The sequence below is a fragment of the Tenrec ecaudatus genome, chromosome 9, assembly GCF_050624435.1.
Source record: "Tenrec ecaudatus isolate mTenEca1 chromosome 9, mTenEca1.hap1, whole genome shotgun sequence".
NCBI classification, from domain to species: domain Eukaryota; kingdom Metazoa; phylum Chordata; class Mammalia; order Afrosoricida; family Tenrecidae; genus Tenrec; species Tenrec ecaudatus.
Window position 1 is genome coordinate 55045057 of NC_134538.1, and position 15722 is coordinate 55060778.

Sequence of the window (15722 nt, forward strand, 5' to 3'; positions counted from 1 at the left end):
ATTCCAGGTGCTTTAGACATAAGTAACAGTTTTACTTTCTAACAATGTTGAGAAATAAGTCCCCCATCTATAGATTAGTATGTTGTACCATGGTGGCTTATGTGTAGCTGTGATTCTGGAAGTTACGTCACTGATATTTTAAATAACTGCAGGACCATCCACAGTGATAGGTTTCAATACTGCATCCATCTCCAGAGACAAGGAAGAAAGGCCTAGTGAATCCCTTCCCAAAAGTTAGCAAATGAAAACCTCCTGGCTCACAGCAGAATACGATCTGCTTGCTTGGGAGATATCTTGAAGTGGAATCAATTGCTAGAGGAGGACTTTGTGTCTGGTGAAGCAGACGCAGAGTGTGGGAGGCAGTGAGATGGGTTTGCACGATAGCTGCCCGGATGGACTTGAACAGGCTGCTGGTGGTGAGGATGACACAGGGCAATATTTCATTCTGTTAATGAATTTGAGTCATCCTAATATCACCAATGACAACATCAATAGATAACTTATTGAGACAAACACCACAAGGTGCCTATTATTATCATCTTTATAAATAAGGACAGGAGGCTTAGACATAGACAAGAGAACAGACAGAAGAGGTGGAGCTGGAACTACTTTCTGTCACTGAGGATCAAACATAGGCTTGTTGGTAATACCTTTCGTTGTATTGACCCACAGGGACATTTCTCATTCTGTATGTAGCACACTTTACTGTTCAGGTTAGGTTTATGTCCTGTGGCATTGGATTGAGCATTTCCTCCATTATTTCAGAGGCTGACAACTAAACAGTGGACAATAAGCAGGGCAGACCACCTCAGACACTTCACTCTCCACCCTTGGGCCTTGGTCAAACTTGCTCATCAAGGCCACCTTCTCTTTTAAAAAGTGAACATTTATGGTAACACTGGGAAAATTTCCCCCTTCTTTCTTCAGGCTACAGTAAAACAAAATCATTTTTATTCATTTACTACGTGTCATGAATTGAATTTGCTTTTCCTCCACCTCACCCACCAAATTATGCATTGAAATCCTAACCCCTAGAACTGTAGATGTTATCTCACTTAGGAATATTTTATTTAATATGTTAATGAGGCCACATTGTAGGATGCTTCTTAAACATAATTATTTCTTTAAAAAATATTCTCCTGTTTTTTAATTAATAATTTTATTTGGAGCTCTTAGAGATATTATAACAATCCATAATTCAATTTGATCAAGCATAATTATACAATCACTGCCATCATCGGTTTTGATACATTTTCTTTCTTTTTGAGCTCTATGATATCAGTTCTCCTTTATTCCCTCTCTTCCTCATCCTACCTCCCAGGAATCCTTATTATTATATGATATCTATCTCTAGCTAGCTAGCTCTATCATCGATACCTTTATCTATATCACCATACCTAACACCATCTAGTGGATCCATTCATTTACAATTCCATTATTCATTCCCCTGGAGTGGGGTTATACAGTCATCATTGCTGTCAGCTTTCCCTGCCCCCTTCCCGTATCCTCAGGGAATTATTACCCCCATTACTGGTTTTGAAGGGTTATATCTTGGCTTTCATACATGGAACAATATAATTATACAAATGAACATACATAGGTCTAACAAGATTAAAGAGGTAAAACCCAGACTATAATAGTAAGGGGAGGAAATACCAAAGAACTAGAGGATAGTTATGTGATTCATCAGTGCTATGCCACACCCTTGACATATCATCCCTTTCATGTGGCCCTACTGTGAGGGACTGTCCAATCATCTTGCAGGTGGGTTTGGGGTCTCCACTTAGTTTATTTTCCTTCACGTCAATTTGACTGCTTGTTTTTGAACTTCTGAGACCTATTCCCGTTGGTATCTTATGAAAACATAGGCTAGTGTGCTTCTTCCATGTGGGGCTTCTTGCTTCTCTACTAGATGGCTGCTTGTTTTACATCAAGTCTTTAATACCCAAGATGATATATCTTTTAATAGCTGGACATTGGCTTCCTTCACCACATTTGCTTATACACCCATTTTGTCTTCAGCTATCGTGTCAGAAAGGTATCATGCAGTACCATGTTATTAGAACAAACCATTCTTGTACTGAGGTAAGATTTAAATAGAGGCCCAAAGTTCATCTGCTTCCTAAACATAATTATTTCTGATATATATAACCAGATTAGACATTATAGCAAAAAAGTACAAATGGTGGAAAGATCAATGTCATGTGGAGCCCATCAAGGGACTATAAATACCAAGAAAAATGCTAGGAAAGCCGAGACAAGGATTTTCTCCCAGAAAGGGCACACACACACACAAACATACATACACATAATACACAAAGAGAAAGAGAGAGCGACTTTTCATGTTGTCAGTGCTCTGAATTTGAACTTCGAGCATCCTAAACAGTAAGAAAATACGTTTCCCTATTTGTGATTGTTAAAGACACCTACTTTTGTACTTCTGGTAAAGGGGGAAAAATAGCAAAACCCAAAGTCACAGTCACTGAATTGATTCTGACTTGTAGTGGCTCTGTAGGCAGGGTGGAATTGTCCCTGTCACAGTGAAGTAGCCCTAGCCAATTAAGACACAAAGGCAGCTGTGGTGATGCCTAGTGAGAACACAGTCAGTAGGTTGTGCTTGGATCTTGGATCTGTCGCTTGTGGACTATTATCCTGGAAAAACTATCCAACCTGCTTGAGCCCACTTCTCTGTCAATCAAAGAGAAGTGGGTATGAGAACGCTGCAGGTTGAGAGCACTTGAGACTACTTAAACACTGTCACCTGGCAGTGTTTAAAAAAAATCATTTTATTGGGGGCTCATACAGCTCTTACCACAATCCACACATACATCTATTGTGTCAAGCGGATTTGTACATTTGTTGCCATCATCGTTCTCAAAACATTTTATTTCTACTTGAGCCCTTGGTATCAGGTCCTCATTTCCCCCCCCCGCCTTCTCCACTCCACCCTCCTTCCTGAACCCTTGATAATTTATAAATTATTATCATTTTGTCATGTCTTACACTATCCGACATCTCCCTCCCTTCACCCACTTCTCTGTTGTTCATCCCCCAGAAAGGTTATATGTAGATCCTTATAATTGGTTCCCCCTTTCTCTCCCACCTTCCCTCCACCCTCCTGGTATTGCCACTCTCTCCACTGATCCTGAAGGGATCATCCACCCTGGATTCCCTGTGTTTCCAGTTCTTATCTGTACCAGTGAACATCCTCTGATCTAGTCTGATTTGTAAGGTAGAATTGGGATTCCGATAATGGGGGAGAGGAAGCATTTAAGAATTAGAGGAAAGTTGTATGTTTCATCGTTGCTACACTGCACCCTGACTGGCTCGTCTCCTCCTCGTGACCCTTCTATAAGGGAATGTCCCGTTACCTACAGATAGACTTAGATCCTGAATCTATACTCCCCCTCATTCACAATGATATGATATTTTTGTTCTTTGATGCCTGATCCCCGATCCCTTCGACACCTCGTGTTCACACAGGCTGGTGTGCTTCTTCCATGTGGGCTTTGTTGCTTCTGTAGGACATTTTATAGAGATGAGTAAGTGGCTAAGAGGACTGTCTCTTTGATCTCCTTTTTGGCATCCTGCTGAGGGTCAGCCAGATGACATGCCTTTGGGAAAGAAACATCAGTAAGCGCCTTTAGAAAACTTCCCTGGGATGAATAACAGAAATGTGGGTGAAGGAGACAATGGGCAGTGTAAGATAGGACACAATAATCACAATATATAATTGATCAAGGATTCACAAGGGTGGGAGGTTGCGGGAGGGAGGGGAAAAAGGTACTTATACCAAGGGTTCAAGCAGAAAATGTTTTAGAGATGATGATGGCAGCATATGCACAAATATGCTTGATACAATTGATGTATGAAGTGCTATAATAGCTGGAAGAGCCCCCAATGAAATGATCTTTAAAAAGAAAGAAAAGAAAATTTCCCAAGGGAGTGAGTATTTTTTCCTTGCAAAAAGTATTTTGAATAATTTACAAATCCTATGGGATCAAATTCAAAGCATGTAGCAAAGTAGCAGCTTATAAAAATATATTAAAATAACTAACGCCTTCTCTGTCAGTTTGTTGTACTACTGTGGCGGCTTGTAGGTTGCTCTGGTGCTGGAAACTATGTCGCTGGTGTTTCATATGCCTGTGGAGTCGCCCCAAGTGCTCAGGTTTCAGTGGAGCTTTCAGACTAAGAACAGTGAAGAAGGTATTGGCTCCTCACCTTGAAGGATGTAGCCGCAGAACATCTTATGCACAGTAGGGAAACATTGTCAGAGACTGAAGGCCTAATGCAGCCAAGAAGAAGATGATCAGAGCTAGTCCCTTGCATACAAAGGATCTGGAAATGTGAAAGGAGGAGCAGTTTTCTCAAAGCAGAGTTGACCAGGGTGACATGAGAGGAATGTAGCCCGTGGGAGAGGAGGCTTCATGATCATCTTTTGCTATTGGAACACAAACCACAGTAAGAAGAAACAGCTGCAACAATCTAATAACCAGAAGTTGACATGCATGAAATATGAATCTAGGAAATGGAGTGGTCCTCAAAAATTAAACGGAATGCATAAAGATAAATATCCTAGGTATTAGTGAACGGAAATGTACTGCTATTGGCCATTCTGAATCACAAAATCATCTGGTTGACTTTGCTGGGAATGACACAATCTAGAGGAATAGTGGAGCATTCATTGTCAAAAAGGACATTTCAAAATCAAGATTGGAGTGGAATGCTGCCTGCGATGGGATTATATCTATCTGCCATCAAGGAAATCCAATCAGTAAAAGTGTTCTTCAAATTTAAGCACCAACCACAAAAACAAGTGATAAAGGTGTTGAAGAATTCTACCAATGTCTTCAGTTGGAAATTGATCAGATATGTAATGAATATGCACTGATAACTATTGGGGATTTGAATGAACAAGTTGGGAAATATGGTCTTGTTAATAGAAAAAAAACGTAGCATGATACAATTTTGTTAGACCAAGGATGTCTTCATTGTAAACACCTTTTTTCAAAATTGCAAAAGGCCACTTTACACATGGACTTCACTAGATGGAATATACGGAAGTCCAGTTGACTATTTATGGGAAGAGACAATGGAGAAGCTCGATATCAGCAGCTAAAACCAGGCCAGGGGCTGACTGTGGAAAAGATCATCAATTGCTCATCTGTAAGTTCAGGTTGAAACTGAAGAAAATTGAAACTAGTCCATGAGAGCTAAACTATGATCTTGAGTATATCCCACCTGAATTTTGAGAACATCTCAAGCATAAATTTGACACATGGAACACTAATAGCACAAGACTTGATGAGGTGTGGGAGGACATTGCGAACATCATTCATGCAAAAACAAAAGATCATTAAAAACACAGTCCAGAAAGAAAACATCAAAGTGGTTATGAGAAAAGACTCTGAAACTGTTCTTAATCACAGAGTGTGAAAGCAAATGGAAGCATGAAGTAAAAGACTGAATGAAACAGCAGGTGCGACACAAGACACTGGGCTAACATTGCAATACGTAATTTTGGAGGACACAATTCAATCCATAGCAACACCTAAATGTGCGATAGGTGGTGGTTGTCTTTTCCGTTGGAAAATTTTAAATCTTATGGAAAATAGAAAGAATAGCATGTTGAATCCCTAGATATTTCTTCATCATGATTTCTATAATCTAGTCTAGTCCCTTCTATTTGTTTTTTTGGTGTGATTTTGTTTTTCACTTAAACCATAAAGAACTAACTCACTGTAGGCAATCAATCATGTACAAGGGTTTTTACTTGTACCAACATAATTTATTAATCATTTAACTCTTATCACAAACAACTCTTATCACAATCCATATGTACATCAATTGTGTAAAGCACATCTGTACATTCATTGCCCTCATCATTCTCAAAACATCTGCTCTCCACCTAAGCCCCTGGCATCAGCTCGTTTTCCCATCCCTCCCTGCTTCCCCCTCCCTCATGAACCCTTGGTAATTTATAAATTATTATTTTGTCATATCTTGCACTGTCTGACTTCTCCCTTCACCCACTTTTCTGTTGTCTGTACCCCAGGGAGGAGGTCACATGTAGATCCTTGTGATCAGTTCCCCCTTTCCAACCCATCTTCCCTCTACTCTCCCAGTATCGCCCCTCATACCACTGGTCCTGAAGGGATCATCTGCCCTGGATTCCCTGTGTTTCCAATTCCTATCTGTACCAGTGTACATCCTCTGGTCTAGCCAGATTTGTAAGGTAGAATTGAGATCATGATAATGGGATGAGGAAGCATTTAAGAACTAGAGGAAAGTTGTATGTTTCATCGTTGCTACACTGCACCCTGGCTGGCTCATCTCCTTCCCATGACCTTTCTGTAAGGGGATGTCCAGTAGCCTACAAATGGGCTTTGGGTTTCCACTCTGCATTCCGCCCCCCCATTCATAATGATATGATTTTTTTGTTCTGATGATGCCTGATACCGACACCTTGTGATCTCACAGGCTGTATAATTTTAATGTAACATTTCCACTTTTCAATTGTCTCCCGCACTAGACAATTCATGTCTAGCATCAAGGCATCTTTACAAGTATATCTAAAATAGCTGTAATATAAAAAAGTAAGGTCACCAAGTAGAAGCCAGCTCATAGCTACCCTATAGGACAGCATAGAATTGCCTGAGTTTCCCAGACTGGAAATCTGTATCCGAGTAGAACTTCTTCTTGTTCTCCTGTGGAGCAGTTGGTAGTTTCGAACTGCTGACCTTGCAGTTAGAAGCTCAACACATAACCACTATGCGACCAGGGCCTCCTATTTGTAACATAAAAGACATTTAATATATGTTTCTTTTCCTCACTAAAATGGAGGAATACACACTGAATTTCAATCTCTATCACAGTGTTGCCAGAGAGTTCATTCCTAGCACCTATTTGTTGGGCAGATAATTGAACTTTATTCCTGAAAATAGTATATTAGGACCTGAAGTTTGGGGTGGTTAATAGACTTGTCCAATTTGACAAAATTAAGATTTGAGTCATAAATTTGATTACAAATCTATATCTGCTCCATTTAGAGATAGTCCACTCAGAATTTCAGTTTTTCTGTAGGGACAGTTAGAGATTAAATTATTCCATCTCAAAAATATAGTCAAGGTTTTGGGTTTTTTTATTCATTTTATTGGGGGCTCGTACAACTCTTATCACCACCCATACATCAACTGAATCAGGCATATTTGTACATATGCTGCCCCCATTCTCTTCTAGACATTTACTATTGAGCCCTCAGTATCAGCTCTTTTTCCTTTTCTCCCTCTCTCCCACCCTCATAACCCCTGATAGATTGTACATTGTTATTTTCATCTCTCACATTGACCGCGGTTTCCCTTCCCCCAAGTTTCCTGTTGTTCTTCCCCCTGTAGAGGGGTGTATGATTATGTGTAGATAATTGAAATTGGTTCCCCCTTTCTCCTTTTATCCCCCTTTCCCCCTACCCTTCCAGCATCACCATTCCTGCTCCTGGATTCTGTGTGTGTCGTGAACTCCCATCCCATTCTATACCTGTGCACGTGTTCTGGTCTGTCTGAACTGGGAAGCAGCACTGGGGTCATGGTAGTGGGGGGTGTGTGTGTGTGTGTGAGGAAGCCTCAAGGAACCAGAGGAATATAGTGTGTTTCATCCATGCTTTACTGCACCCTGGTGACTCATCCCCTCCCTGTGGACCTTTTGTGGGGAGATTTTTCCACTGTCTACAGATGGGCTTTGGCGCTCCGCTCCAGCCCCCCTCGTTCTCAACAGTATGTTTCTGTTTGTTATGTGCCTGCGGATGCTATCATCAGGGTTTTGATGTGCTAAGGGTTCACACAGTGTTTTCGCTAGGATTGGGTTATTAGAATAGCACAATTTAGCACAATTTGGTTTTACTCTTGGTTCCACTACTTCTCATCTGTGGTCCTGGGAAAAACATTGAAACTCATGTCCTAAGAGTGTCATCCTACTGGAAAGAGATAGAAATATTTACCTTATGGGGTCAAAGAAGGAGAAAAGTATGTAGACAGGCAAAACTACCAGAAAAAATGTTCAGTTAATATTGTTTCTTCATTTGCTGCACTGGGAGGGAAAACACACTGAGAAAGGGCAGTGTGGGCAACGCTGAATGGAAGCAACACAAGAAGCATTCCAAAACAGCCAACGCTTTCTGCTTAGCGAGTTTCCCGTTGCTTGCCTATTTCCAAAAAGTGAATACAAATGTTCTGTACTAAGAATAGAACTCAAGAAGGAAAATGTCAGCATTTATACCTTCTTAGGTAATTGCTAACTTTTAGGTGCTGAAGATCTTCAAAGCTTAAAGAGCACCGTGCAGAGCACATGGAATGAGAACCAGATGTGACTGGGAGTATGAGGTCATAGTTTCTTCAACAAAGTGCCATGCTGACCAGCCCCTTGGGCTGGGGCTCAGAAAGGACCTTAAAAAAGATATTTAAAAGTGGGTGAAGGGAGACGTCGGACAGGCTAAAACATGACAAAATAATAATAATTTATAAATTATCAAGGCTTCAAGAGGGAGGTGGGGATCGGGTAGGGAGGGGGGAAAATGAGGAGCTGATATCAAGGCCTTAAGTGGAGAGCAAATGTTTTGAGAATGATGAGGACAATGAATGTACAAATGTGCTTTACACAATTGATATATGTATGGATTGTGATAAGAGTTGTATGAGCTCCCAGTAAAATGACTTAAAAAATATTTGACCTAGTTTGGGAATGTTAAAGCAGACTGACTGATGTACTTTAGTGCTGGTAATGGCTCAGAATGTATCTTTCAACTTTTAGGTAAAATAGTTTTTTGGTTTTTTGAAAGAATGTCTTATTTGTTAAGGATCTATGTTCATTCAAAATGAATTTGGATTTATAAATTTTAAATTATTTTAGTTAAGGCTTGCGTCTAATACTATACTGAATATTACAGAGATAAAAGTATTTCTGTGACTTTACTGAAAGGGAAGGTGCTGGGACAACTCGGTAGGTGATACCTGTATCAGGTGTCATAAATAGACTGAAACATCAACTATGCTTTGAAAATCTGCCTAGAGAATGAACTGGATGATTAAATTAGCAGAAGGATATATGTTATAGACTGTATCATGTCCCCCAAACAGACAATATCATGTCCTCTCTCTGTTACCTATGAATGTGACCCTATTTGGAAATTGGTTTCTTGCAGATACATGAGGCCATACTGGGGTACAATGAGTCCTAAGTTAATATGAGTGTTGTTTTAATACAAAGAGACGAGAAACAGGTACATACAGAGGGAAGACATTCATGTGAAAGTGGACTGAGATATTGGAATGCTTCTGTCGGCCGAGCACTATGTAAGGCCCCCAGAAGCTATGAGGAGCTTCAAAGGATCTTCCCCTGAGCCTTCAGACAAAGTATGGTCCTGTCCTGTCACCAATCTGAATTGAGATTTATAACTTCCAGATTAAAAAAAAAAAGTTTTATTAGGGGCTCATACAACTCTTATCACAATCCATACATATACATACATCAATTGTGTAAAGCACCCTTGTACATTCATTGCCCTCATCATTCTCAAAGCATTTGCTCTCCACTTAAACCCTTAGCATCAACTCCTCCAGAATTTCGAGAAAATACATTTTTCTGTTTTCCACCCCAAACCAACCAGGCTATGGTATTTGTTATAGCAGCCCTAGGAAATAAACATATGATTGTAAACATTCAGTTAGAAAATGATTAGACGGAGACACAATGGTAACAGATAGAAAGAAAGCTGCCTTTTGCTATTGAGAAAAGGGAGTGATATTCTATATTTTCTCACTATCTTACTTTTTTCTTAGTTGTTAACTTTTACAGCCAACCATCATATGTTTGGCACTTAGTAGGCAGAACTTCTTGTCTGATTCACTTAAAAGACCAATCATCTGGAGAGCAGAATTCCTAGAAGACTATCTCATGTTTGGTGAAGTAGAGGAACTGCTAGGGCATGAGAGACCATCAAAGAGATAGGAAAATAGCCATTCTGATAGGCTTGCGCATGCAGGAACTATGAGAATGCTGTGCGTGAGGTTGCCATGAGTCAGAGTTGACTTGACAGCAGCGAACAGCAAGCATAGCTTCCCTTTCACGGAGGATACACGGAAAGTCCAATCCGTCCTCCTCGTTTCCCTGAGTAAACATACGGCTTCTCAGTCAAGTCTACAGTCCGTCTGTGCCTCGTCCATCACTGATTAATCACTCTGTTTAAAAGAAAGCAGTAATCTGATTTTTACAGGGAGCTTAATTAGGATAAGGACAAATTAAATTTTCCCAGGATAGGAGGAAATGGCTGAATAAAAAAATATGACAAGTAATCAAATTTTAGGCCCATGATGTTCTAGCCTGACTTAATTCTGACACATGGAACAAGTAATGAGATAATAAAGCCCTCTTCTTTCATGAGAAGCCCACTAAGCCATATGAATAATGTGGTGTTCAAGACCACATGGTCCTCTTACTAATGTGTGGCCCGAATCTTGTGTTTTCAGAATGGCCTTAGGGTCCATAGACATATACGAGACTCCACTATGTACCACAGAGCATGATAGGCACATTGGCATCTCAATTAGCTTTCAAAGAACACAGTGAAGAAGGTAACTTTTTTCCATTTTATATAAAACATAATAAAAGCTTAACCAAACAAAGAAAAAGAAATGTACTGCCATTGAGTCCATTCTTCCTCAAGGAGACACTATATAGCATTGTTTACCAGTGTGGGCAGTACTGGAATGATCCAGGAATGTGTGTGTGTTGGGGGGGGGGGGGGCATGCAGGAAAAGCAGACATCTACACACTGTATTTGGGAGTATGGGATATAATACGAAAGTTTAGAATTGCCAGGGGACAATGCGTAATTTTTTTCCCCCTGAAAAGGCAATATTAAGCCACATTTGTTTTGGGATGTAAGTATATAGGGTTGCTAAACCTATACATATACGAGCAAAAGGTGAGTTTGAACCGCCGACCTTGTGGTTCACAGTCCAATGGTTACCTGACAGCCCACCACAGTGCCTTACAAAGGTTTTTGAATATACCTAAGCTGGAACTTAAACCTTGTGCATCTGGTCCCAAATTGAATTTTGTTTCTACAAGGACATTAACCTGATGTAGACATGAGTGCTGCAGTCCTGTTTGCCTTGGCAGATCTAGTTACTAAGTTTCTAATAATAATCGTGCTTACTTCTTGTCATCATAATGAAGTACAGAAAACGAGGAGGAAATACTCAGATTTTTAAAGAGAATTTGAACAGCCAATTAATAAATGGCCAATTCACTCAAGATTTTAATACCAGAGGGAAAAAACAACCTTTGGAGCTTTCCTGGAGGATCAGGGACATGGGGAAAGTGAGCAATGGGCTAGACTGTTGACAGGCACAACCTTTGGAGCTCTCCTGGAGGATCAGGACATGGGGAAAGTGAGCAATGGGCTAGACTGTCGACAGGCACTACAAGTGTGACATGGAGAATGGTGGCCGTGGGGCAAAAAGGGGGACCTGTGAACAGGTAGACTAGTAGAAGGTTTTATAAGTGCCTTGGACTCTTGAATGCAAAGTTGATGTGAAATGTAACCCCCACCTGGCAATTAGTCATACTGTGGTGGTCCGTGTGTTACTGCTCTGTTGAAAGCTATGCCAGTGGTATTTCAAATGCCAGCAGAGTCACCCAATGTAACAGGTTTCAGCAGAGCTTTCCACTAAGAACACACAACAAAGAAGGAATCGTCTTCCCACTTCAGAGGAAGTGGCTGCTGAAAACCATATGCATAGATTCTAAACACTGTCAGATACTGAAGGCTTACTGAATGGAAGCAGCACATGGTACTGTTGGGGATAGTGTCCTCAGTCCTCAGAGGACACATGAAATATGACTGAGGAGCAACTGTTTCTCAGAATGGACTTGACCATGGTTACACGAGTCAGGTGAAGCCTGTATTAGTGGAGACTTCTGGATCTTCAGTTGCTGATGGGACCCTATTCAAGATAAGGAAAGGCAGCTGGAAAAATTGCTAATGATTGGGACTTGGAATGTGCAAAGTATGAATCTAGGAAAATGGGAAATCATCAAAAATGAAGTGGAACATATAAAGAGTTACATGCTAGGCATTCATGCGCTGAAATACACTGGTACTGCTCCTCACAGATTTACTCTGCCGAGAGTAACACAAACAAAAGGAATGGTGTTGCATTCATTGTTGAAAAGGACATTGGCCTTGACTGAGCCCCACTAGGCATCCTACGACCTTCCTTCCATCGATTTTAGTTCACCTGTTGTTCCCTTGTCCCTAGTTTGTTACTCCCATCCCACCCCCACCCCATTTCCTTTCTCCCACCTCCCCTTCTCCAGCATCCCACCTGGTACCATTGGTCCCACTGTTTTCATCTCCGAATTATTTATCCCACCTATTTTATCTACATAGACATGCAGATGCATTAATAAGTGCAAAAAACAGGCAAAGTCAAATAAAACAACAAAGGAAGTCAAAACCTCCAAACAATAATAACAACAGCACAAAGCAAGAACAAAATAATAATAAAAAGAAAGCCACTAATAAAAATGGAAAAGCCTATAAATAGCTCAAGATCTGTTTGTTGGCCTTTATGAGTGTTGTCCAGTTGAGTCTGATGGGGTGCCACACTCTGTCTCCCAAGTCTATTTTTGGTATTCCCAGGGGTTTCATCACTCTGCTCCCCCTGCTGTTCTGCTGCATGCCCTCAGTGCCTCGCCCCAGTGTGATGGAGTCAGACCATGCATTATTACCACACTGTGTCTCCAGTGCTGTCCCCCAGAGTGCCATGGTTCAGTGAGGGATGCTGTGTCCCATGGTGGGGCCAGCCCTACAGTGGTGGGACCACCCCGTGCGTTGTCTGCTCCAAGCAGGAACATAATCCTCGGGACTTGGTGTAGCAGTGAGGAATTACTATACCCAAATGAAGGCTGAACATGATGGTGGGACAAGGAGGAAGTTAAAAGGAAATAAAGGAAAGAACCAGGAGGCAAAGGAAATATAGGGCATGTACATATGTAAATATATATATATATATATATATATATATATATATATATATGAGAGGGGAATAGAACTATGTACTCATATCTATATGTACAGAATTAAGGTTGCAGATGGACATTGGGCCTCTACTGAAGTACTTCCTTAACACAAGAACATGTTGTTCCAACAAGCCAGCATTCTGTGATGTTCACCTTCCCAACATGATCACTAAAGACAAAATGGGTTCATAAGAAAATGTGGTGAAGAAAGCTGATGGTGCCCGGCTATCAAAAGATATAGTGTCTGGGGTCTTAAAGACTTGAAGATAAACAAGCTAGGTAAGAATCAACAAAGCCCACATGAAAGAAGCACACCAGCCTGTATGATCACGAGGTGTCAATGGGATCAGGTATCAAGCATCAAGAAACAAAAAATCATATCATTGTCAGCTGGTGACTCTGAACAGCAGAACAGAATGTTGTGTGACTCTGTGTAGTCTTCATGGCCATTGGTATACTCAAGTAGTGTTTCAGCCACCGTGTATTTTATGTGCCCTCCAACTGAGAGGTCATTTTCCTAGCACCATATCAGCCAGTGTTTGGTTGGGGCCCACAGGGTTTTCAGCTCACATTTTTTGGCAGTAGATTTCCAATCTCTCCTAATGTGAAAGGTCCATTAAAACCACCCTCCATGAACGCTGTTAGCCTTTGAAAACCCAATGGCAGAGCTTCAAACATTAATAACAACACACAAACCACCAAGCTATGACAAACTGATGGATGCGTAAAGTGTTAGTTGGTTTAATCTTTCTAAAATGGGATTTGTCAACATAAGCCAGGACACTAAAAAAAAATGACAGTACCACTTGGCACAGGCATCCCTCTCCTTTGATGGTCTTCTAAGGAAAAAATATTTATAGGCAAATATTAAAAAAGGTATTTAATTGGGTTTCCCTTCAATCTGTCATCGCAAGAGAGCAATTAAAAATCGTCTCCATTTATTCTGGAAATTTTCTTGGTGGCTTCTAAGGTCCTTGGCAGTTTTGTAGCCACTAGTGCCATCGCCTTTGTCTTCTCCTTGGCTCCCTTGGCAGTTTCATCAAGTGTTGTAGAGGGGACTTCACCTTGTAGCTTGGCCAGGATGTATTCAAAGCCTTGTATTGTCTTGGTCACATGGCTTGCTTTAAAAGCCAGGTAGCCCAAATTCCTGGACGACCCTGGAGACACCCGGTAAGTTGGAGGAGACCCGGGCTCCCAGGTGGGCTTTGCAACAGCACACATTGTCACCATTCCCTTGGTAAACACAGCACTCCTCCACCACCATCAGCCTGGAGTGGCTGATTCTTCGGGGGAAGATGGTCACGGTTTGATTCTGTGGACCCACAGCAGAGCCCTCCAGGATGTACACTGAGTGAGCAACATAGTGCAGCAAGGAAATAGTTGTTTGGTTCAGTGGGACAGTGAGTTGCCTCCATATGAGTTTCTGGTCAGGGCTCATGCATTGGTGTACTATGCCTTCAAGATATGTTTGCTCTGTGGATTTGGGTATTGCCGTCAGTAGGCAATGAACATGTCATTCCAGTTTATCACCATCGTCCAGGGCAGGGTGGGCTCAGTATGTGAGCATCACCAGGGACGTGGAACTTGGGGACATATGGAGGCCAAGTCTGGGCTTGACACACACAAGCCAAGTTAGCAGCAGCTCAGTGAGTGCCGCTCTGCGCCCAATCAGCAGCCTCAAGGAGTGTAGCCTAAGGCCTTCTTGGGCCTTGTCTTAAGTCAAGTCTGCCTCCTGTAGCTGGGTAAAGTGCTGGACATTCCCTATGGTTCTACGGGGTCACACCTGTTCTGACAGTATTATTTCTAGTCATTATCCCCCCTCCCCACCTCCCACTACCACCCTGGTACCTTAGAATCCATTATGAAGGATCTGAGACCACTTGAGTCTTTGGATGAGCAAGGGAAATGGATGGTAACCACTGCCACTCTGTCATAAGAACCCTGAAGGGCATTTCCTCTCATAGCTGAGCTCTGTGACTGGACTGAACTTGTGTGCAGCTGTCTTGTCCTATCTTAGGAGAACCCCTGGACTCTCTGGGCACAGCTAGTCCCACCATTTCCGACAAAGGTTTGGTCACAGTTTGGAGTCTACGTGTGATTACTAATGCTCAAATAAACTCTCTGGCTCTCATTTCACAACCAAACAATGCTTAGCTCCCAAGCCCTCTCAAACAGTGTTGGAGACTGGTGCCATCTCTGTACTTGGAGATTAGCAGACGCTAAACTCGTAACTGGTAAGTTGATCCCAACTCATGGTTACAGGGTATAAATGCTCCATCAACTTCTCTTGGCTGTGTTCTCTTTGGAGGTCAATCAAAGTAAGTTACTGTATTTCATGGTGTCACTGGGTGGGTTCAATCTGCCAACCTATAGGTTAGAAGCAAGCACAAACTACTTGTGCCACCCAGAGACTCCACTTCTTTCCTTATTGTCCAATTTTCTGGTCTGGGTTTCCTGGATGTCTTCTGTATGGCAGAACGCGCAGCAGGAGTACCACCAATACTTATGGGTGGACCCCTCTACCGGCGCACTTTGCAGGATGAAAGATCTTAAGATTTGAAATAGCACCTCTTTGTGTGGGCTCTTTGCTATGCCATATGAAACCGGGGTGGCATGACTCTGTTGACCTTTAGTCACTAACTGAA

The 15722-nt window shown here is 41.6% G+C and overlaps 1 pseudogene; it reads right to left on the reverse strand.

Annotated features, from left to right (window-relative positions):
• Positions 1 to 13998: 13998 nt before the first annotated feature.
• On the reverse strand, positions 13999 to 14610 carry LOC142455977 (PRELI domain-containing protein 1, mitochondrial pseudogene; annotated as a pseudogene).
• Between the last annotated feature and the right edge of the window lie 1112 nt (positions 14611 to 15722).